Source organism: Bubalus bubalis, chromosome 10, assembly GCF_019923935.1.
Source record: "Bubalus bubalis isolate 160015118507 breed Murrah chromosome 10, NDDB_SH_1, whole genome shotgun sequence".
In the NCBI taxonomy this organism is placed as follows: Eukaryota; Metazoa; Chordata; class Mammalia; order Artiodactyla; family Bovidae; genus Bubalus; species Bubalus bubalis.
Window position 1 is genome coordinate 3,007,247 of NC_059166.1, and position 22,177 is coordinate 3,029,423.

The following is a 22,177-nucleotide window of genomic DNA, read 5'->3' on the forward strand; positions in this document are numbered from 1 at the left end:
CTCCACCTTCACCCTGAGCCCCAGGGTCCGGGTCCTGGCAGGTTCTAGAACCGCTGTGCTCCTACAGCAGGATGTGGGGTGGTGTGGGGCACCCCCTTCTCATTGCATGGATCGCCTTACTGATCCTTCAGAAGTCACCCTGATTTCACGCCCAGCAGCGATCTTCCTGCCTTGCCCAGTTGGAACCTGCTTGTTTACTTCTTAGGATGAAACGCAATCTGTCATTACTCAACTCTGTTCATTTCTATTTGTTAGAATCACTAGACTTTGTGTTCTTGTATGTACATTTACTTCTGAGGATATGCAGTCTTACTATAAAAGATGGAAAAGTTTGTGAACTATAGGTTAAAACTTTCAAGGTATTTTAAGAATGGAAGAGGAGCTAGTTAAGTTTGTAAAAAAGGGCAGAGTTCATAGGTTGTGCTAAGTGGAGATTGGTGGTTAGCAGCATATGAGTGTTAAATAACAAATGTGTGTGCAAATGTGCTCAGTGGTGTCTGATTCTTTTCGACTCCATGGACAACAGCCAGCAGGCTCCTCTGTCCGTGGGCTTTTTCAGGCAAGAATATTGCAGTGGGTTGCCATTTCCTCCTCCAGGAGATCTTCCCAACCCAGGGATTGAACCTGTGTCTCTGGCATCTCCTGCATTGGCAGGCGAATTCTTTATCCCTAGTGCCACCTATTTCAAATCCTAAAAGATGATGCTGTTAAAGTGCTGCACTCAATATGCCAGCAAATTTGGAAAATTCAGCAGTGGCCACAGGACTGGAGAAGGTGTTTTCATTCTAATCCCAAAGAAAGGCAATGCCAAAGAATGCTCAAACTACCACACAATTGCACTCATCTCACACACTAGCAAAGTAATGCTTAAAATTCCCCAAGCCAGGCTTAAATAGTACGTGAACTGTGTACTTCCAGATGTTCAAGCTAGATTTAGAAAAGGCAGAGGAACCAGAGATCAAATCACCAACATCCTTTGGATCATCGAAAAAGCAAGAGAGTTCCAGAAAAACATCTACTTCTGCTTTATTGACTATGCCAAAGCCTTTGACTGTGTGGATCACAATAAACTGGAAAATTCTTAAATAGATGGGAATACCAGACCACCTGACCTACCTCCTGAGAAATCTGTATGCCGGTCAGGAAGCAACAGTTAGAACTGAACATGGAACAACAGACTGGTTCCAAATTGGGAAAGGAGAACATCAAGGCTGTATATTGTCACCCTGCTTATTTAACTTATATGCAGAGTACATCATGAGAAACGCTGGGCTGGAAGAAGCACAAGCTAGAATCAAGATTGCCGTGAGAAATATTAATAACCTTAGATATGCAGATGACACCACCCTTATGGCAGAAAGTGAAGAGGAATGAAAGAGCCTCTTGATGAAAGTGAAAGAGGAGAGTGAAAAAGTTGGTTTAAAACTCAACATTCAGAAAACTAAGATCATGGCATCCAGTCCCATCACTTCTTGGCAAATAGATAGGGAAACAACGGAAACAGTGAGAGACTTTACTTTTGGGGGGCTGCAAAATCACTGCAGATGGTGACTGCAGCCATTAAATTAAAAGACACATACTCCTTGGAAGAAAAGCTATGACCAACTTAGACAGCATATTAAAAAACAGACATTACTTTACCAACAAAGGTCTGTCTAGTCAAAGCTATGATTTTTCAGTAGTTATGTATGGATATTAGAGTTGGACCGTAAAGAAAGCTGAGTGCCGAAGAATTGATGCTTTTGAACTGTGGTGTTAGAGAGGACTCTTGAGAGTCCCTAGAATTGCAAGGAGATCCAACCTAAAGGAGATCAGTCCTGGGTGTTCATTGGAAGGACTGATGCTGAAGCTGAAGCTCCAATTCTTTGGCCACCTCATGCGAAGCATTGACTCATTGGAAAAGACCTTGATGCTGGGAGGGTTTGGGGGCAGGATGAGAAGGGGACGACAGAGGATGAGATGGCTGGATGGCATCACCAAGTCGATGGACATGAGTTTGAGTGAACTTCGGGAATTGGTGATGGACAGGGAGGCCTGGCATGCTGTGATTCATAGGGTTGCAAAGAGTCGGACGCAACTGAGCCACTGAACTGAACTGAACTGAACTGAAGGTAGACATAGATTTAAACCGACCCTCACCATGCATTCAAATGTCAGAGCGATGGACAGACTATGTAAGACTGACATTCAAGTCCAAGAGAACCGCAGGTGCCAAAGGCCTTTGGTTTTTATTCTGGACCTCACTTTTCCCTGACTGTCTGTGGCTCCGACCCACTGGGAGCCTGGAACAAGCTGATCCCTGCTTCTTGGCACAAGAGCACATGAGAGCCTGGAAACTGCAAAGCTGGCTGTTGACAACCAGAAAGGCGGCCACCGTCACAGCCCCTGCCTTGCACACTCCCTGTCCAGTGGCTGCAGGTGCCCACGCTTCCCAGGAGCTGTATCGGGAGCAGGTTACCACTGCCCACCTGTGCCAGGGACAGAAATGTCTTTTCCCTGCCTCAACACCCCTGGAAGGAGAAGGTGATCAAGTGATTCAAACCATATGGGCTATCCTTCTCTGCAAGGGCCCTGAAAGAGGACTTGGAGGCTGTGGAATGACCAGTTGTGTGCCAGGACTGGCGTGGGGGAATTGGGTTGTTTACTTTTCCAAGTGGAGGTTCTACCCACGTTTATGGAAAAACCCATTTTGGAAAAACTATGGGTTTCCATAAAACCCATAAAACTGTGTCTCTTAAAACATACAGCCTTCTTGCTTCCACAAAAAAGGTGTGAGTCAGCCCTTTACCAACCGTCAGGGTTGTGGGCATGCTTTCAAAGTTTCAGAGAGGCAGTCGATTTTGTAACATTGATTCCAGAACTCTGATTGTTTTCTCTAAGCTCTTTCAATAGTCAATAAAATTGGTCAGAGGAGCCTGCTAGCGGTAATAAAAGATATTTAAGGGTTTTATCTTCTGTTAAGAAAAACAAATGCAGAAGAGAAAGAAAAAGGGGGAAGAGAGAGGCTTGGAGAAGGCGTATCATTTGAGGTTCTCATCTTTAGGAGAGTATGTGAGAGGAGACCTTGGGTAATGGAAGCTCCATAACAAACATGACATCACATATATTGTCACTTCTTTCCAGAACTAACATTTATAATAATATGCATTCTGTGTATATCTTCTAAAAATGCAGAAATTGTTGTTACATTTTACCGTAGTCCTGCAAGTTTGCCTGTCTAATAGGTAAGCAGTAAAGTTTAGAGAAGAATTTATTTTAAAAGTGTGTGGTTTGAGAGATCTATCACTGTTCCCAATATATCTAAAAATAGAAGGGCAGAATACTTTATATGTTTATTTGCATTTAGATTTTTAAATGCTTGATATAGATAAAAACTTTTCCAGGGGATCTTCCCAACCCAGAGGATCAAACCTGGGTCTCCCGCATTTCAGGCAGATTCTCTACCATTTGAGCCACCGGGGAAGCCCCCTCTCCCTTTTTTTGGGGGGTAGATTAAAACTACCCCTTACTTAAAAATGAAGAATCAGATGGGTGTGTTACACTATTGCTAATCAGCAGTATTAATTTGAATTTTCCTTTTTGTTAAAGAGAATACGGTTCTATTAAAAAAAAAATTCTCTTTTTTTTCCCCTGTTGAATGTCTAAGGGTAAATTTTTAGGCTATGAAACAGCAAGTCAAGCATTTTTGTGTGGATACAGACAGAAGGGATTTTTGTCCTGTGAAAGCTACCAAAATCTAAAATCCTCAGGCTAATCTTTATTATTTTGGAGATTAATTTATTCACAATTTAAAATGTCATTTTCAGCAGGGGATATAGCGATTTGGTAAAGAATTCCAAACATAAGGAACCTGTCTGGCATATTTGCCAAGGCTTCATCTTTCAGATGTCGTAGGGACACTGTTCAGTACATCACAGAGAATCGTCACATGTCAGGGCTCAGTTAAATTAACTTGCACGTCTCTGGAACAACTAATTTTTAAAAATTTTGTTTGTTCTGTCAGTTGGGCAGTTGATTGTATTTTCCTCGGAAAAACAGAACCAAATTTCCAGGTGTTTAGCAATTAATGGTACATTTTTTGTGTCCTGACCCAGCTTCCACATTGATTTTGTGTTTCCTCTCCTGTTGTCGCATGTCCCCCAATTCCTATTATTTATTTCTGGTTATACGTATACTGTTCTTTATCTTTTTATTCTCATGACTTCTGGTATGGTTTCTTTGGCTCGGGGACTGCCTTATGATACATGGTCATCACCTCTCTTCTGCTCTCCTCTTATTTAGCTGCCTAAAAAGTTTCTAATTGCTTTCCAAGTTTCAGTTCAATGATGGTAGATAATCTTTGTGGAGTTTCCACAACTCTCTTGGGAAGCGTTAGGTGCTCCGTTTCCTTTGCACCATGGATTTTATCCCTTACTTTCCAGGCTGAAGGTAGGATCAGCTTGTTACTGCATCACAAATACTGTCGAGTGACTGATGGAGTGATAATTGTTGCTGCTGGAGATAGTTCATGCATGATCTACTTCTCACGTAACTGAGGAGCATAAGGGTTCTTTTTTTCAGGGATGGCAGCTGTGGACCCTCCTTCCTGCCATTGGCCCCACCAGGATGGTACCAGAAAAATTCCAGATTATGTCTACATCTGTATCAACACACTTTGCTGACAAAGGTCTGTATAGTCAAAGCTATGGTTTTTCCAGTAGTTACATACGTATGTTAGAGTTGGACCATAAAGAAGCCTGAGCATGGAAGAATTGATAGTTTCCAAATGTGGAGAAGACTCTTGAGAGTCCCCTGGACAACAACGAGATAAAATCAGTCAATCCTAAAGGAAATCAGTCCTGAATATTCATTGGAAGGGCTGATGATGAAGCTGAAACTCAAATATCTGGCCACCTAATGCAAAGAGTCAACTCATTGGAAAAGCCCCTGATGCTGGGAAAGATTGAGGGCAGGAGGAGAAGGGGACGACAGAGGATAAGATGTTAGATGGCATCACTGACTCGATGGACGTGAGTCTGAGTGAACTCCGGGAGCTGGTGAAGGACAGGGAGGCCTGGCGTGCTGTAGTCCATGGGGTCACAAAGAGTCGGACACAAAAGAGCGAGTGAACAACATCAACATCAGTACCTGACAAACAGGACCCAGAGCTCCTTTAAGAAGCCAATTACAGTCTGTGTTATTTGCTTTGTATATTCCTAAAACTTTGAGCCAAATTCAAAGTGTATCCATTGTAGCAGGAAGTAAAGCCATTTTTAGTAAAATGTACTTAGATTTCTGGTTCAACAAGTTGCTCTGGGCTGTGTGGAGGCTTTCAGTGCAGGAATATTTGATAGCCATGAGTTCCTGAGCGCGTCAACAGTTGGTTTTTTATCCCTCCACATGTGGAATGCCGAAACTGTAGAATGTGTGATATTTTTAAACTTGCTATTTCTACATGCTACTGAAATATAGCAGAGCTGGGCTATGGGCTGTGAGCTGAGACCATTCACACCTCCCACATTCAGCATTTTCTTGTATTCTCATAAAGAACTGCTTTTCAAATACAGGAGGAAGAGAAATCCATGAAATCAGAAATATTTACAAAATTCAGAGGCACATGTGATTCTGGTTATTTTAACTACAGAAGTTTTGCTCAGAAAAAAATTTGTGGAAAAAAATTTGGGGTGGTTGAAATCTTTAGCTTGCAAGAGTTTATGCATTCATGATTTTAAGAAATAACCTCAGTTTCACAATACTTCATAGTGTCAGATGGATACTTACTTAGAAATTGCTTCAGTGTAGTATTCTGAGATAACTTTCTAGAAGAAAAGGGAAAAACCCAAAGAAAAGACTTTTTAAAATATTTATTTTTATTTATTTGGCTGCATGGGGGTCTTGGTTGCAGCTTGTGGGATATTAGTTCCCTGAGCAGGTTTTGAACCTCAGTCCCTCACTTTGGGAGCTTGAAGTCTCACCTACCGAACCACTAGGGAAGTCCCTTATTATTTGAATTGTTGCAATTGTCAAAATGTTGAGTTTGTGTCAAAATGTTGAGTTTGTGTCAAAATGTTGAAAGTTTTGTGCTTTTTTTTTAATCAGCTCTAGAAGAATATACAAAACCGCTGTGTAGGTAGCCACTATTTTATCATGAATAAAGTGGGAAGATTGCAGAGGAGTTTTCTTATTTGGTAGAAAGAGGACTGGGTGGGCAGTTGGAGACATGGGTGTGACCACTGCCCTTTAAGATGGGACTAAATGGGCTCCAGACCCGCCCTCCTGTGACGGTCGGTTGATTCCATCAGCAGAGGCGGCTCCATGTGCTCCCTTTTAATTTAGAGAGCTGAATGGACATTTCCTCAGCTTTGCCTGCTGACGCCAATGGTTCTTGCTTAACACAGGAAGGCAGATAGAGGAGGGGCAGCCCACTGGGTCTGTGGGCATCGCCACCCGTGGCTCTGGCCATTCAGACCCTTCGGGTCAAGGGGTCATGGAGACATGCTCCCAGAGTGACCTTCCAGGATTGGTGACCTTGCGTCTGTTAGAGCCGGGTATCAGATACTAATTTGATAAGTCAGTTCCCACCTGAATGCAAGAAAACCACACCAGTGTGTATTGAAATGTGTTCTGGGTTTAAGATGTCACCAGTAGATAATTCTCAATTTCTAGACCAAGACAAGGAAAAAGAAGAAAATGCAAAAGGCCTCTGAAGGGAAGATATTTGGTCAAATTCTTTTCCAGGAACTTACTTAGAAACCTTGTAATTGATGGTTTTGTTCCCCTTCGTATGGGGAATAAAATGGAATTTAAAAACTATGTCCATTAAGGCCATTCGGCCAAGATCTGAGTGTTCTCCCTGAGAAATAACTCACACACAACTCAGCAAGGGAAGAAATTGCGTTATTGGCAAAATTCTAGGGAGAGGCCTGCCTGTGTCCAGAAAGTGGGTTTGCTTGCTGACTATGTCAGCTGGACGGGGCGAGGGGCTCCCCTCCCGCTCAGTGTCTGACCATCACCCCAGCCCACCGCATCCACCTCAGGGGCCCAGAGCCCAGCCCTCTGCACAGTGCCCTGTGGTCTCTCGAGGGGCCGACTGTGTCCAGGAGCCGCTGCCCGGGATGCTGTCTCCCTGGAGAGATTCTGTGGGTGCAGCTGCATGTGGGGGGGTTGCTTTGATAAAGTTGCACGTGGAGAGAGTCCCCAGGCGGAGGGCAGACTCCAACCCCAAGGAGGGACAGGATCAGGAGAGCAGTGGTGGGGTGGACTCCAGGGTGGTGGGCGAGATGGTCAGGTGGTGGGGTTGACTACGGAGAGGCACGTGCAGGAAGCGAGCCAGCGGAGCAGAGGGAACTCAGAGCAAACCCCACCTGGATCAGAGCAGCCAGGTGAGGAACAGCTGCAGACGCAGGCAGGATCATGGTGTCTCACGCCAGACAGCAGTAGCCAGCAGGCACACTAGCTAACAAGGTGCCCCAAAGCCCAGGCAAACAGCAGGCTCGTCATTTTATCCAGAGCCGGGCAAGTGTGGACCATGATACATGCCCTTCAGGGACTCCACGAGCGGGCTGCACCCTACTCTATGACGGTGTTTTTCTTGGTCCTTGATCACCTCTAACACCCGCCCCATGACTCCATTCTACATAAAATAACTGGTGTGTATGCACTTAAGCACGAAACTCTTTTTATCCCTTAAATTGTCAGCCCTCTGTTGATCAATGGCAGCTATGAATGAGGTGAGGGGGAAAACCGATTCTCAGAAAACACACCCTTTTCTTCACACACTTATTCAGACTCTTTATGTTTTTACGTCAGTAAGTTGTTTTGATCTCAAGGTTTAATGATACACAAATAAACACAAATAAAAACCTTATATATTCCTTAATTTTTAATTTTGCTTTTAATTTTTTTTATGCCTTTGTGTCAATTATAGAGCATTCTGTGTCTTTCAATAGGACTAAGTTATTCTAACAAAACTGATACTGAGTAAATTCTCCTTCAACCCAAACATCTTGTTAAAAAAAAAAAAAGTCTCTTGAAAATTTATACAGGCCATACATTCTTTAAAAAAAAAAAAAATCAAGATCATGAAAGACAAAGAAAGACCAAGACAATGTACCGGATTACAGGAGGCTAAACAGAGCACTGATGAATTGAAGCTTTTGAATGGTGGCGTTGGAGAAGACTCTTGAGAGTCCCTTGGACTGCAAGGAGATCCAACCAGTCCATCCTAAAAGAGATCAGTCCTGAATATTCATTGGAAGGACTGATGCTGAAGTTGAAACTCCAATACTTTGGCCACCTGATGCGAAGAACTGACTCATTGGAAAAGACCCTGATGCTGGGAAAGATTGAGGTCAGGAGGAGAAAGGGGACGACAGAGGATAAGATGGTTGGATGGCATCACCGACTCAATGGGCATGAATTTGAGCAAACTCCCGGAGATAGTGCAGGAGCAGGAAGCCTGGAATGCTGTGGTTCGTGGGTTCACAAAGGGTCAGAGACAACTTAGCAGCTGAAAAACAGCAACGAGAGTACTATGTGTCTTTATCTACATTGAAATATTATGTTTATGCCTCTGTTGTATCACACACTGCCTTTTATTATGAGAAGTTCTGTAGGAAGCTGTCCATTCTCCTAGATTTTGAGTCCTTTGCAGAAGTGGATGGGGTGGAGGTGGAGTCGGGGGGAAGGTGTGCACCTTTTTTATCACCCAAAATACCTTTCGGATAGAGGCAGCCTGTACATGTTTGTACAACTCCTTGTCAAGTTCTCCCATCTCTCGTCCCCTCTAAACTTTAGCTTTTAAAACTATCTCCTCGGGGCTTTCCTGGTGGTCCAATGGCTAAGACTCCACACTCCCGATGCGGGAAGCCTGGGTTCCATCCCTGGTCAGGGAACTAGATGCCACGTGCAGCAACGGAGAGTTCACGTGCCGCAACTAAAGATCCCTCGTGCCCCACAGCTAAAAACAAAAAAGGATCTCAGAGGCCTCAGCGAAGATCGAAGACCCTGCATGACTCAAGTAAGACCGGCACAGACAAATAAATAAACATTAAAAACAAATAAACTCTCCCCTCTTCTTGCCTCTCATTTCACCCAGATGAAGCAGAGCTGTGAGGGTCCTGATCAGAGTTCTAATTAGGCCAGGCTCTGCCTCAGCACAGCAACAGCTTCTCGAAAGGACTGTTGACATATTTGAAAATGGAGAGAGGTTTGCTGGGACCATCTAATTGGGCCACAAGCAGATCAGTGTCGCTCTTACTTCCAAGTGAGTGTCCGTAGGTTTAAAAAAAAATTTTTTTTTTTTTTTTAACATCGGAAACACTTTGTATTGGGGTGTGGCTGATTAACAATGTTGTGGTAGCTTCAGGTGAGCAGCAAAGCGACTCAGCCACAGATATACATGTAAGTGTCTGCAGGTTTAAAAGTTATCCTAACAACATGTTTCTTCATGGTTTTGGCCTCTGGACCAGCAGTGGCCCACTGCGCTCCCACCCCCAGCCCCAGCCCTGGGGACCAGGGCCGCTCCCTCCGGTGACTGGGTCACGAGGTCACAGCTCTGCCTTGTCTCTGTTTGTCCGTCTCTCCTGCCGTCTTCCAACCCTCTCCATCTCTGTGCACCGTCTCATGATCCCCACTGACCGCTCTCTCCCTGCGCTACGTCTCTGCTTCTGCCCACGGACTCTCTACATCTCATGTTTATTTTTCCCAAGGAAAGACCTGCCTTTGGTTCAGACACCAGTCCCTGGTCTGGTGGATGGCATATTAATACAAAGCAGGTTTAGCAAACAGCTTTCACCTTTTTTAGGTGCTCTGTTAATCACTGGTGATTAGAGACGGGCCGCCTTCTCTGCAACCTGACACCAGGTGGGCTGTTGTAACTAGAGAGGCTAGGCTCAGTTCTGCCTCACATGCCTTTATTAACAGACAGACCTCAAAGCAGACGCACAGCTGGATCTTGCGGTCCTAGTGGAATCCCTTCTACAAGTCCTCGGGTTCAAGTGGTAAGCCCAGCAGTACCCGTGTCAGGACCAGTCTTCTTGGGGCGGGGGTGGACAGCTATCGTCCTTAGACCTTGTTAGAGGTAGTAGTAGTGTTAGTCGCTCAGTCGTGTCTGACTCTTTGCGACCCCATGGACTGCAGCCCACCAGGCTCCTCTGTCGATGGAATTCTCCAGGCAAGAATTCTGAAGTGGGCAGTCATTCCCTTCGCCAGGGGATCTTCGTGACCCAGGGATCAAACCCAGATCTCCCGCATTGCAGGCAGATTCTTTACCATCTGAATCACCAGGGAAGCCCCACCCCTTGTTAGATGGAGAATTTCAGACCTAGAGATGGAGGCCAGGGTTTCAATGGGTGGATTTGGAGAGACACAAACACTCAGGCCATAACAAAGATTAATGATTCTGGTGTGAGAGTGGACAAGATGGAGGGCTGAGAAATGACCCACAGAGAAACAAATATTTGAAAGGAGCCGGGTTCTCACCTTAAGGGATGCTTTCTTCCCAACAACAAGGGAGTGGTCCAGGTGCCCTGGAGTGACCACTGCCCAGTCACACATCACCTGGGGCCTCTGTGCACTCCCATACGTCAGGACACATGTAAGCCAGACCCTGAGCAGAGCCTGGGTGTGTGTGCATCTTATGGTGATACTGGAGCCAGAGGGTGAATCCTGTCCACTGGCCACGGTGGAACAGAACAAATCCCACTGGGAATGTTTGTGAAGACCAGGCCAACGGTGGAACCACTTCTATTGTTTCAGTTGGTTATTTCTAACACCTGGAGTTCAGGGTGCGAAAATACAATGTGTTTTAGATAGGAAGAAAGGTAACTACTTAGAGTAAGAGAAGGCAGGTAGATTTCACTGGGACTTTTGTCCAGAAAACAGTCAATGGATGATGCGAGGAGCCTACGTTTGATGAGTTCAGTTCAAGCTCTGGACCAGGCAGTGTGACTCACACAGGAATATAAGGAGGGTGGATTGGAAGGGGAAGGCTGGAGCCTACAGACAGATTATACCTGGGGTAAGAGCTCCAGGGTCTACCTTTACCAGGGCCTTTGAAACCGTTTTAATCATATTTTCGTTCAGCACCCAATTCACACATTTAAATATAATATTAAAAAACATCTCTCTCCTCATCAAACTCTAAGGCCCAGATGGTTTTATTGATATTAAATAAGTCTATTACACCTTCAATGAACCCTTAATTCTTACTTCATAATAAGTTATTTTCCCCCAAATATAAAAAGACAGAAAAATTGTGCTTTTCATTCTATAGCTGCTGCTGCTGCTAAGTCGCTTCAGTCGTGTCCAACTCTGTGCAACCCCAGAGACGGCAGCCCACCAGGCTCCCCCGTCCTGGGATTCTCCAGGCAAGAACACTGGAGTGGGTTGCCATTTCCTTCTGCAATGCATGAAAGTGAAAAGTGAAAGTGAAAAGTGAAAGTGAAGTCGCTCAGTCATGTCCGACTCCTACCGACCCCATGGACTGCAGCCTACCAGGCTCCTCCATCCATGGGATTTGCCAGGCAAGAGTGGGGTGCCATTGCCTTCTCCAATTCTATAGCTAGCTAGGGACAATTCAAGAGAAGCCAATTATAAGCATAGTTCCTTTTGAACACAGTAGTAAATATCTTAAATGAGATCTAGCTAAGAAAATCCAACAATATGTTTTTAAAAAGGAACAATAATTAAACGACTTTTTCATGAATGCAGGATGGCTCACCTTTGGGGAACGTGTCAGTGGAACTCATCACATTCGCTGTCAGCTAACATTCACGTGTAAAACACGTGGTTATCCGAGGCGATGCAGAAAATGCTCCTGATAAATCTGACACACATTTGTACTGAAAATTGTTAGCAAACTAGAAATAGAAACTCCTTCAGTTGTTAAAGTTATATACCTTGAAAGTCACAACATACTTTATCCTTCTGAAGGTCATTTTAATATTTCCTCTAAACTTGTGAGCAAGGCAAAGATGTCCATCACTACTCCTACTATTTAACATTTGTACTTAAGCTCCTGACCAATGCTCTAAGGGAAAAAAAAAAAAAAAAGAAATAAGGACTGGAAGGAACAGATAAAATTGTTATTTGAAGATGATATGATCATTTATCTCCCCCAAATCCAACTATTAGAACTAATGAAAGAATTCGCCAGCATTTTCAGATACAAGACTTGTGAGGGGACTTTGTTGGTGATTCAGTGGCTAAGAATCTGCCTGCCAATGCAGGGGATGCAGGCTCAGTCTCTGGTCTGGGAAGATCCCCCATGCTGTGAGGCAGCAAAGCTTGCTTGCCACAGCCACTGAAGTCCATGCTCTAGCCTGTGCTCCGCAGCAGGAGAAGCCACTGCAGTGAGGAGTCCACACACCTCAACTGCAGAAAGCCTGCAAGCAGCAAGGAGACCCAGAGCAGCCAAACACAAAATAAATAAAATTAAAAAATGTTAGAAGGACTTGTGAAATCTTACCACACCTCTACAATGACAATACTAGCTGGAAAATATAATAAAAATATTATTCCAAGAAGCAGTCAAAACTCCAGAGTACATAGGAATTAATCATTCATGCATAGAAACTTTATAGAAAACATTTTAAATTTAATGAATGACAATGGAGAAATGGGGAGACGATCCATTCTCTTGGACAAGACATATCGTAAAGATTGCTAGTTTTCTCCAAGCTGATGAATCACAAGCTGGAATCAAGATTTCCAGGAGAAACATCAGTAACCTCAGATATGTAGATGATACCACTCTAATGGCAGAAAGTGAAGAGGAACTAAAGAGTCTTCTTGATGAGGGTGAAAAAGGAGAGTGAAAAAGCTGGTTTAAAACTCAGCATTCAAAAAACTAAGGTCATGGCATCTGGTCCCATCACTCGATGGCAAACAGACGGGGCAAAAGTGGAAACAGTGGCATCTTTTATTTTCTGGGCTCCAAAATCACTGCAGGTGGTGACTGCAGCCATGAAATTAAAAGACACTTGCTCCTAGGAAGAAAAGTTATGACAAACCTAGACAGCATATTAAAAAACACAAGCATCATTTTGCTGACAATTTTCCATGTAGTCAAAGATATGGTTTTGCCAGCAGTCATGCACAGATGTGAGTTGGACCACAAAAGCACCGAAGAACTGATGCTTTTAAACTGTGGTGCTGAAAAAGACTCTTGAGAGTCCCTTGGACGGCAAGGAGATCAAACCAGTCAGTCTTAAAGGAAATCAACCCTGTATATTCATTGCTGAAACTCCAATACTTTGGCCACCTGATGTGAAGAGCCGATTCATTGGAAAAGACCCTGATGCTGGGAAAGATTGAGGGCAGGAGGAGAGGGGGACAACAGAGGATGAGGTGGTTGGATGGCATCACCGACTTGATGGATGTGAGTTTGGGCAAACTGCAGGAGACAATGAAGGACAGGGAGGCCTGGCTGCTGCTGTCCGTGGGGTCACAGAGAGTCGGACTCTGCTTAGTGACTGGACAACAATACCCCACAGTATCCAGAATGATCTCCTTTATTTCAAGTCAACTGACTGTAAATGTTAAGCACATCAACTAAATACCTTCACAACGACACTGTGATCAGTGCTCGATCCAATAGTCAGGCAGTAAAGCCTAGCCAAGTTGACCTGTGAAACTAACCGTGACACTAAGTAGCCCACGTTTATGCTCTTGATTAGTCGTTCTGCCCCACTGACTGTGGGACTTACCAGCCAATATGGAGATGCCTCAGAAAGTTCCTATCAGTTCCCGCCAGACATCAAACACATGTCAAATTGCTGAGCAGGGAAGTGGTATGAGGAATGGAGATGAAAGGAATAAATTAACAAATTCATAAATAAGTAAATAAACGAAAGAAGAAAAGGGCTTGGCATGAGTAGTGATGACACGGTGCCAAGAACTGAGGCATGTCACCTACCCTTTATGCTTGGTGCCACAGACAGAGATGTCAGCCTACCCTTTATGCTTGGTGCCACAAACAGAGATTGTTTTTTAATTGCCAGCCATGATTCCTAGATACTTAACTAAAAGAAATGCCAACCTACCTTTACACACAGAGACTTTACAGAAATGCTTATGAGGCCTTTACCTAAAATAGCCAAAACCTAGGAAAACATCCCAAACATTTATCAATAGGTAAAAGGATAAAAATTGTGGTTTCCATACAAGGGAAATCTACTCTACTGATACATGTAGTGACATGGACAAATCTCATAAAAAAACTTATCCTGATCAAAAACTAGCCATGAGACTAAAGTGGGCGAGTCCATTTAGATGCAGATCTGGAGAGGGCACTCTCACCCAGGATGGCCGAAAGCACAGCCATGGCCGCGGGTGACGACGCCACGCGGTGACGTCACTGCCGGCACACTTGGGAGACGAAGATGTTCATCGCAGTGGTGACTCCATGGGGGTATACACCAAAGTCCATCGAAGGCAGATTAGAAATAGTCCCCAGTCACCTGCCATAACCCAGCGGGCAGATCCCGGGACGGTGGGAAATGAGGAGGCGTGGAAAGAAATGCAGCCCGTCAGTCTCCCAGGCTGATCTCTGAATTAATAATATTTTAAACTGTTAATTGCATTGAATAATGCAGGTATGAGGTGGGAAAAACTCCTCGGCTCTCGGACGTCTCCAGTGGGGATACGTGTTTGCTTGTTGGAGGTGGATGTGCCAACGGGGCAGCATCTTCCAGAAAACTGATCACCAGAGGGTGTTTGTATCAGATGACATTGGCGATAAAAGAAAACTCTTTTATTTTTCATTTTTCATTTATTTATTTGGCTAGTTGTGGCATGTGGGATTTAGTTCCCTAGCTAGGGATGGAAGCATGCCCCCTGCATTGGAAGCCTGGAATCTTAACCACTGGACCACAGGGAAGTCCCAAAGTCTACTTTTTAATGCACTGAACTCTTGACGTATTTGAGGATGGCTGTGATTTTTTTTTAAGCCAAACATCACCCATGACTTACTTGAACCTTGCCCAATAAACAACAGTTTTGGTATTTCCTATGGCACAATGGTAAAGAATCTGCCTGCCAAGCAGGAGATGTGGGTTCAGTCAATGGGGTGGGAAGATCCCCTGGAGGAGGAAATAGCAACCCATCCAGTATTCTTGCCTGGAAAATTCCATGGACAGAAAAACATGGAGGACTACATGGGGTCCCACAGAGTCAGACGCGACCGAGCGACTAACACTTTCACTTTTCAAAGATAATTCTGGTAGAGATTTTTTTTTCATTTCATCCATTTATTCATCAAACAGGCTACCCTCACCCCAGGACTCGGGCTGCTCACAGCGGGGTTTGTACAACTCTGCTGACGTCCCTTGAGAAGGAGCCCTGCAGACCCCACTGCAGCTCTGGGTGGAATACCACAGCAGAGTTAACATCGCCTCTCTTCTCAACAAGGCTTTTAATGTAGCCCAAGAGCGTAGCCGAAGTGGATTTCTGGTCAGTGGATCATGCCAAAGCTGCCCTTGGAGTCCTGGAGTTTCTAACTCCCCAAATCTCTTAATTATAAACTGCTGTTAAGTTGTGCTGTCTTGGGGCAGAATTCAGATGCAAGACTCGATGCGATAGATATCACATTTCATTGTTTGGGATTTAGACCAATATGTCAGACTGCTAAGGTTTTTACTTTTTGTTTTACTTGGTTTTGAATTCAACCTTCACATTTACTATCCATGGGAGCATTCCATAAATGCTACACACAGATCGTTTTCTTCCAAGAATGGTTTCTAAGGCTGTAGATCGTATTAAAAGCTTTGTGGCATTCCACTAGAAACCTCTTTCCATATGGCTGTGGGCGCTCAGTCGTGTCTGACTCTTTGCAACCCCATGGACTGTAGCCCACCAGACTCCTCTATCTGTGGGATTCTCCAGGCAAGAATACTACTGCCATTTCCTACTCCAGGGGATCTTTCTGACACAGGGATCAAACCCAAGTCTCTTGCATCTTTGCATAGGCAGGCAGATTCTTTACCACCATGCCACCTGGAAGCCAATTTCCATAAGGCACTTTACCATTAACCATGTACCAAACTTGCTATGGATCCACTAATTTTTACTGTTATTCAACCTATATAGAGGTGGTTTTCCTTAATAAATAAGGACAAGGCATTTAAAAATATCAAATGCACTGAGAGGGGAATTTCATGATTATTAATGTGATTTTTATTATACTTGAAAGTAGTTTTCTTTCTATAGGAGAGTATGTTTCTATAGGAGAGTATGATTTCACTAATCATAGTGAAAATTAATGAGAAAATGTGACTCTGTGTGTCTTTCACAGACAGACACTTTCTGGAAAAGTCATATGAAGATGGATGGTCAAGATGTGGACAAGCAGGGGCTGACGGGCACCGAAGAGTAGTTTCCACAGGAAGATTTCAATGAAAGTGAGACTCACGGAGCCCGAGAGTGAGCTCGAGGGACTAGAAACAGGAGGGACGTTCGGGCAGGTTTGAAATGAGTATAAGGGAAGCTGGTTTACTACTATGAACCTGTTCATCCTGAGAAACACTGTTCAAATTAATGTTCTAGGTAGGAATGGAGAACCGTGCGAGGAATGACGTTGGTACCTTATTTAAAGCAAGGAGGAAAGATAAGGGCTGGTTAAAGTCAGAGATGTGAAGATGGGGTGAGTGTCCTCAGAAGTTGAGGACAAAATGGGCTGAAACCTTGAGAGGTGAGACTGAGGATGGGCTTACAAATGCACAGCAACGACAAGGCTGCAGAGGAAACCAGAGCACGTGTGCTAAGTCCCTTTGGTCATGTCTGGCTCTTTGTGACCCTGTGGATTGTAGCCCTCCAGGCTCCTCGTCCATGGGGTTCTCCCGGTAAGAACACTGCAGTGGGTTGCCATTTCCTCCTCCAGGGCATCTTCCTGACCCAGGGATCGGACACGGGTCTCTCATGTCTCCTGCATTGGCAGGTGGGTTCTTTACCACTAGTATCTTCTGGAAAACCAGAGAAGATAGCAGGTGTACTTTCACTGGGTCAGGACGCAGCTGGAAACTTCCCAGGGTGAGTGAGAGGCCTGAGGAAAACGGAGGGGGAATTGCACGCTGTCGAGCTGTCACTGAAAACACAGGCGGGAGGTCCCCGGGGAGGAGGAGCCAGGCTCCTGCTGTGCGCAGGGGCCCTGAGCATCCAGGGCCTGGGCTCGCTGGCCAGCAGTGCGGCTTTCCACGGGGCTCCGTCACCCTTCTTGTTTCTGTATCTGGTTTTGGATACTTGGGTCCTCAAGCCCTGTAGTTAAACTAAACAGCCAACATAGCAGCAGAAATTTCAGATGAAAGCAAATGCTAGATAAATGAGCTTTTTAAAGAAACCGTTTCCTCTTCATGTTATGAACTGTGCTGCTTTGGGATGTCTTTCCCTCCTCAATGATAACAAAACTACCATAGGCTTTGCTGTGTGATTTCCCTACTTGGTTCATTTGGACACTACGGTGACAAAGAGGTGTTACTGTTTAATAAGCCTAACCAGGGACACTGTTGGTCTTCACACACAAAGTGAAAATAAGAGAAATTCTCAGACCTTAAAGCCAGTGAGTAGCACGGACACATCAGTCATCATCATCTTCTGCTTCACACCGTTTCATAGCTCCTCTCTGCAAAACTCCTCATCCTCCTTTCAGATAGAAAATGTAAAACTGTAAAAGAATGGATTCAGATATTAAAAAAAATTAACATCAATACCTTGAGAAATAAATAAGTAAAAGTGTCATGAAGTGTTAACCCTTCACACTCAGCGTTAGACCATCAATCATGCCCGACTCTTTGCAACCCTATGCACTGTAGCCCGCCAGGCTCCTCTGCTCATGGGATTCTGCAGGCAAGAATACCGGAGTGAGTCCCCATGCCCTCCTCCAGGGCATCTTCCCCACCCAGGGATTGAATCCAGGTTTCCTGCACTGCAGGCAGATTCTTTACCATGTGAGCCATCAGGGAAACCCATTCACACTTAATTCCTACGTTCCTATGTTTTTTTTTACTGCCCTATTCACAGGTTAAGAATAAGACTGAAGATCAAAGAAAGGTCGTGAATTTCCAGGTTGAGAAGATGGTGGAAGATGCATCTGAGTACAGAGAAGCAAAAGTGAGCTCACAGGACTGGGCGGAAAGAGGAGCCTGTGGGAGGCGGGCTGAGTGTGGCTTCTCCAGGCTGAGCTCTGCCAATTGACGTCAGCTGCCGCGAGCCTCCCCCAGACACGCCGGGACCAGCTGGGCCGCCCACCTGTGCAGGCCGTGGGCTTGGCGTGAAGACAGTGGGGTACGGCCGTGCAGAGAGAACAGACTCTTAGAATCCCAGGCTGCTTTTAGCAGAAGCCCCGGAGAGAAAAATTCCTTGGAGAAAGGATATTCTCTCAAATGCCTTTTCAGTTACATCAATCAAACAGTTCTTAATTTCCAACCAGATTTGAACCGAGGAATACAATCTAGGAGTGAAAACCTTTTGAAAACAAATCGTTTTGTTAAGTTCACATTTTAGGGCTCAACCTCGAGACCTTCCATTATGGGCATGAGAATGCTTTAAAAACCGGGGTCACGTTTGGACAGATGACCAGTCAGGGAGTCCCCAGGTCAGCCGTTGATGGAGTGAAGCAAATTGCTGGGCACAAACGTGGAGCAGGCACCCAGGGCACACCCAGGAGCAAAGCGGACAGACCTGCCCTCGTGGGGTGGGAAGTCTAGTGGAGGAGACAGAAACAACGGTAGCATCGATAAGTGAACCGCTTCCTATGCTTGGAGACAGAGACGCTGTGAAGAAGCGGAGCGGAGTCAGGGGTTTGGAAGAAGTGTGGGGGAGCCGTGATTCCTAACAGAAGGGCGGCGTGTGGGCCTCGCTGGTGGATGGCCGGTTATCTGGTCAGCCCATTGAAGAGGGTGTCCAGGGATGGCGTGCCAGGTAAAGGCCCCGAGGTCGGACCGCGTGCCGTCACGTCGGGAGCTGTGTCCACAGCGGGGTCAGGGGCCCTAAGGGACTTGCGGTTGTCAGGTCTCAGCCTTGGACTCAGACTGGAGTGGAGAGAGCCACGGTGGTTCTGAGCAAAGGAGAGCAAGTGATATTACCTCCTTTACATCTTCAAAGCATCCCTTTGGTGGAAGTCTGGGCGCCTGCCAGGGCGGCAGCCGTGGAAGGGGAGGAGGTGTTCGGATTCTGGATGCTCTGCCTTTGGGAGCGGGAGCCAACCGGATGAGGTGGAGGGGCGCTGGTGGGAAGCGAGAGGAAAGGATGACTCAAGCGAACGCACGCCGTTTGGGGCTGCAGCTCCTGGGGAGAAGGCGTTTCATCGGCGAGCTGGAATTGCAGGGTGATCTATCACCCACGATGCGTCAAGCGTGGTGCCAGGTGCCAGCTGAAGCAGGAGCTGGGTCAGTATTTTTCCATCCCAGGGAGGATGACCAGGGAGGCCGTTATGACTCCGTGATTTCCAGCTAGCATTTAAACATCCAGATCGAATGCTGTTGTACGTGCCCTGGGGCCCCACAGCACACCTGGGGTGCTGAGAACTTCAGCTGCGCTCGGCTCAGAGCCACCTCCCCCAGAGGATGATGCCTGTGACCTCAGGGACCACCGAGACCAAAGAGGAGCCTGTGGCCGGGGTCCAGCTGATGGGTGTGGAGTCTGAGCTCTTGACTTGAGTGGGTGAGCAGGAAGGCTCTGCTGAGGCCCCTGGGTAAGAAGATATCCATTTTCTCTTCTGGAAACCAGACAGATATCTTTGTCAAATGCAACTGAAGTCCAGTTGAGGGTATGCGGGCTCCCAGGAGGACGGAGGGAGTGTGGTTGGATCGGGGGGTGCCCAGGGTCCAGATCTCTGCTGCCGGGGTCTGGAGGTGCCTGCAGAGCCCTGAGGGGTCTGGAACCTCTGGGGCTCTCACTTCCACAGGACACAGAGGATGCTGGCCTAGGCAGTAGTGTTGAGGTCCCCAAGCAAAATGCAGCAGGTCACTTCATGCAGCAGGGCAGGTCAGAGGCTATGAAATGTCTTCATATTATACCCAGAGAGTTGCATGGCTGATGTAACATCTTCCAGGGAACCGTGTGCCATAAACCCGCAGAGTTTAGGTTTATTGACCTTAGGTTTACACACGGGTAGGAGGGGAAGGAGAGGATGGGGTGAATTGGAAGGTTGGGATTGACGTGTATTCACTACCCCGGCGCAATAGGAAGCTGCTCTATGGCGCAGGCAGCTCAGCTCAGTGCTCCGTGACGACCTGGAGAGATGGGACGGGTGGGGAGGAAGGGAGGCCCAGGAGGGTGGGGACACGTGTGTGCAGATGGCCGGTTGACTTCCGCGTTTAATAGAAACCAGTACAACATGGTCAAGCAATTATATACCAATAAGATGTTTAACATTCAATAGTCAAGGACTCTTCTAGAAAATGCCATTTGTCATGAGGTCTAACTACCAGCATGTTCAAAAAGGGATCAGACCAGACCACTTAACCTTTTTCCTTTTCTTCAAATGTCTCCCCACTACCTGCCTACTCTCCCTGGAGTGCTTTCCAGGGACATAACATCCTAGCAAGGCCCCAGAAGACGGTGCAAACATACAGCGAGGCCGGCCTGGAATTTTGGAAAAGTGATGGATTTTTCCATTAAGGGAAGCGGGAATGGCAGAACAGCCATGGTAGGTGGCGGTGGGAGGGATCTTAGAGAAGTGGTCAAGGGTGGCTTCACAACTGAAGTCCAGAACACCCACAAGCAGATCATGTTTTGTGCGATGTCCAGACGATACCCATCCACTGCGCGAATACAAGATTTGCAGGGAACTTCTAGGTCAGATGCAGTAACAGGGACTGGATTTACCCTCTTAACTAAAACAACTGTAAAACCAGACAAACTGTAAAACAGGGTTTACAGACGTCACACTAAGCAGTGCAGGAGGAAACAAACAAGGTTCCAGAGGGAACTGATCTCCAGGCTTTCCCATCTTCTAAAGCCACACTGTCTGCATTGCTTGACTCATGGTGCCTTCCTACATCTTCAAGACCAGCCCTGTAGCATCTTCAAATCAACCTCTGCCTCCTGGTCACAAGGGTTCTTGTGATTACATTTAAGTCCCAGGGAGATAACCCAGGAGGATTCAGTTCAGTTCAGTCACTCAGTAGTGTCTGACTCTTTGCAACCCCATGAATTGCAGCACGCCAGGCCTCCCTGTCCCTCACCAACTCCCGGAGTTCACTCAAACCCACGTCCATCGAGTCGGTGATGCCATCCAGCCATCTCATCCTCTGTCATCCCTTTCTCCTCCTGCCCCCAATCCCTCCCAGCGTCAGAGTCTTTTCCAATGAGTCAACTCTTCGCATGAGGTGGCCAAAGTACTGGACTTTCAGCTTTAGCATGATTCCTCCAAAGAAATCCCAGGGCTGATCTCCTTCAGAATGGACTGGTTGGATCTCCTTGCAGTCCAAGGGACTCTCAAGAGTCTTCTCCAACACCACAAAAGCATCAATTCTTTGGCGCTCAGCCTTCTTCACAGTCCAACTCTCACAACCATACATGACCACAGGAAAAACCATAGCCTTGACTAGACGAACCTTTGTTGGCAAAGTAATGTCTCTGCTTTTGAATATGCTATCTAGGTTGGTCATAACTTTCCTTCCAAGGAGTAAGCATCTTTAAATTTCCTGGCTGCAGTCACCATCTGCAGTGATTTTGGAGCCCAGAAAAATAAAGTCTGACACTGTTTCCACTGTTTCCCCATCTATTTCCCATGAAGTGATGGGACCAGATGCCATGATCTTCGTTTTCTGAATGTTGAGCTTTAAGCCAACTTTTTCACTCTCCACTTTCACTTTCATCAAGAGGCTCTTTAGCTCCTCTTCACTTTCTGCCATAAGGGTGGTGTCATCTGCATATCTGAGGTTATTGATACTTCTCCCGGCAATCTTGATTCCAGCTTGTGCTTCTTCCAGCCCAGGCTTTCTCATGATGTACTCTGCATATAAGTTAAATAAGCAGGGTGACAATATACAGCTTTGACGTCCTCCTTTTCCTATTTGGAACCAGTCTGTTGTTCCATGTCCAGTTCTAACTGTTGCTTCCTGATCTGCATACAGATTTCTCAAGAGGCAGGTCAGGTGGTCTGGTATTCCCATCTCTTTCAGAATTTTCCACAGTTTATTGTTGAACGGTTCTATGAAGACCTACAAGACCTTTTAGAACTAACACCCCAAAAAGA

At 45.8% G+C, this 22,177-nt stretch overlaps 1 long non-coding RNA gene across 1 annotated transcript; it reads left to right on the forward strand.

Annotated features, from left to right (window-relative positions):
* Positions 1-15,250: 15,250 nt before the first annotated feature.
* Positions 15,251-18,803, forward strand: LOC123327842. Its single transcript, XR_006542524.2, has 3 exons — positions 15,251-15,432; positions 16,274-16,401; positions 17,995-18,803. It is a non-coding gene; the product is annotated as an uncharacterized LOC123327842 (long non-coding RNA).
* Positions 18,804-22,177: the final 3,374 nt, after the last annotated feature.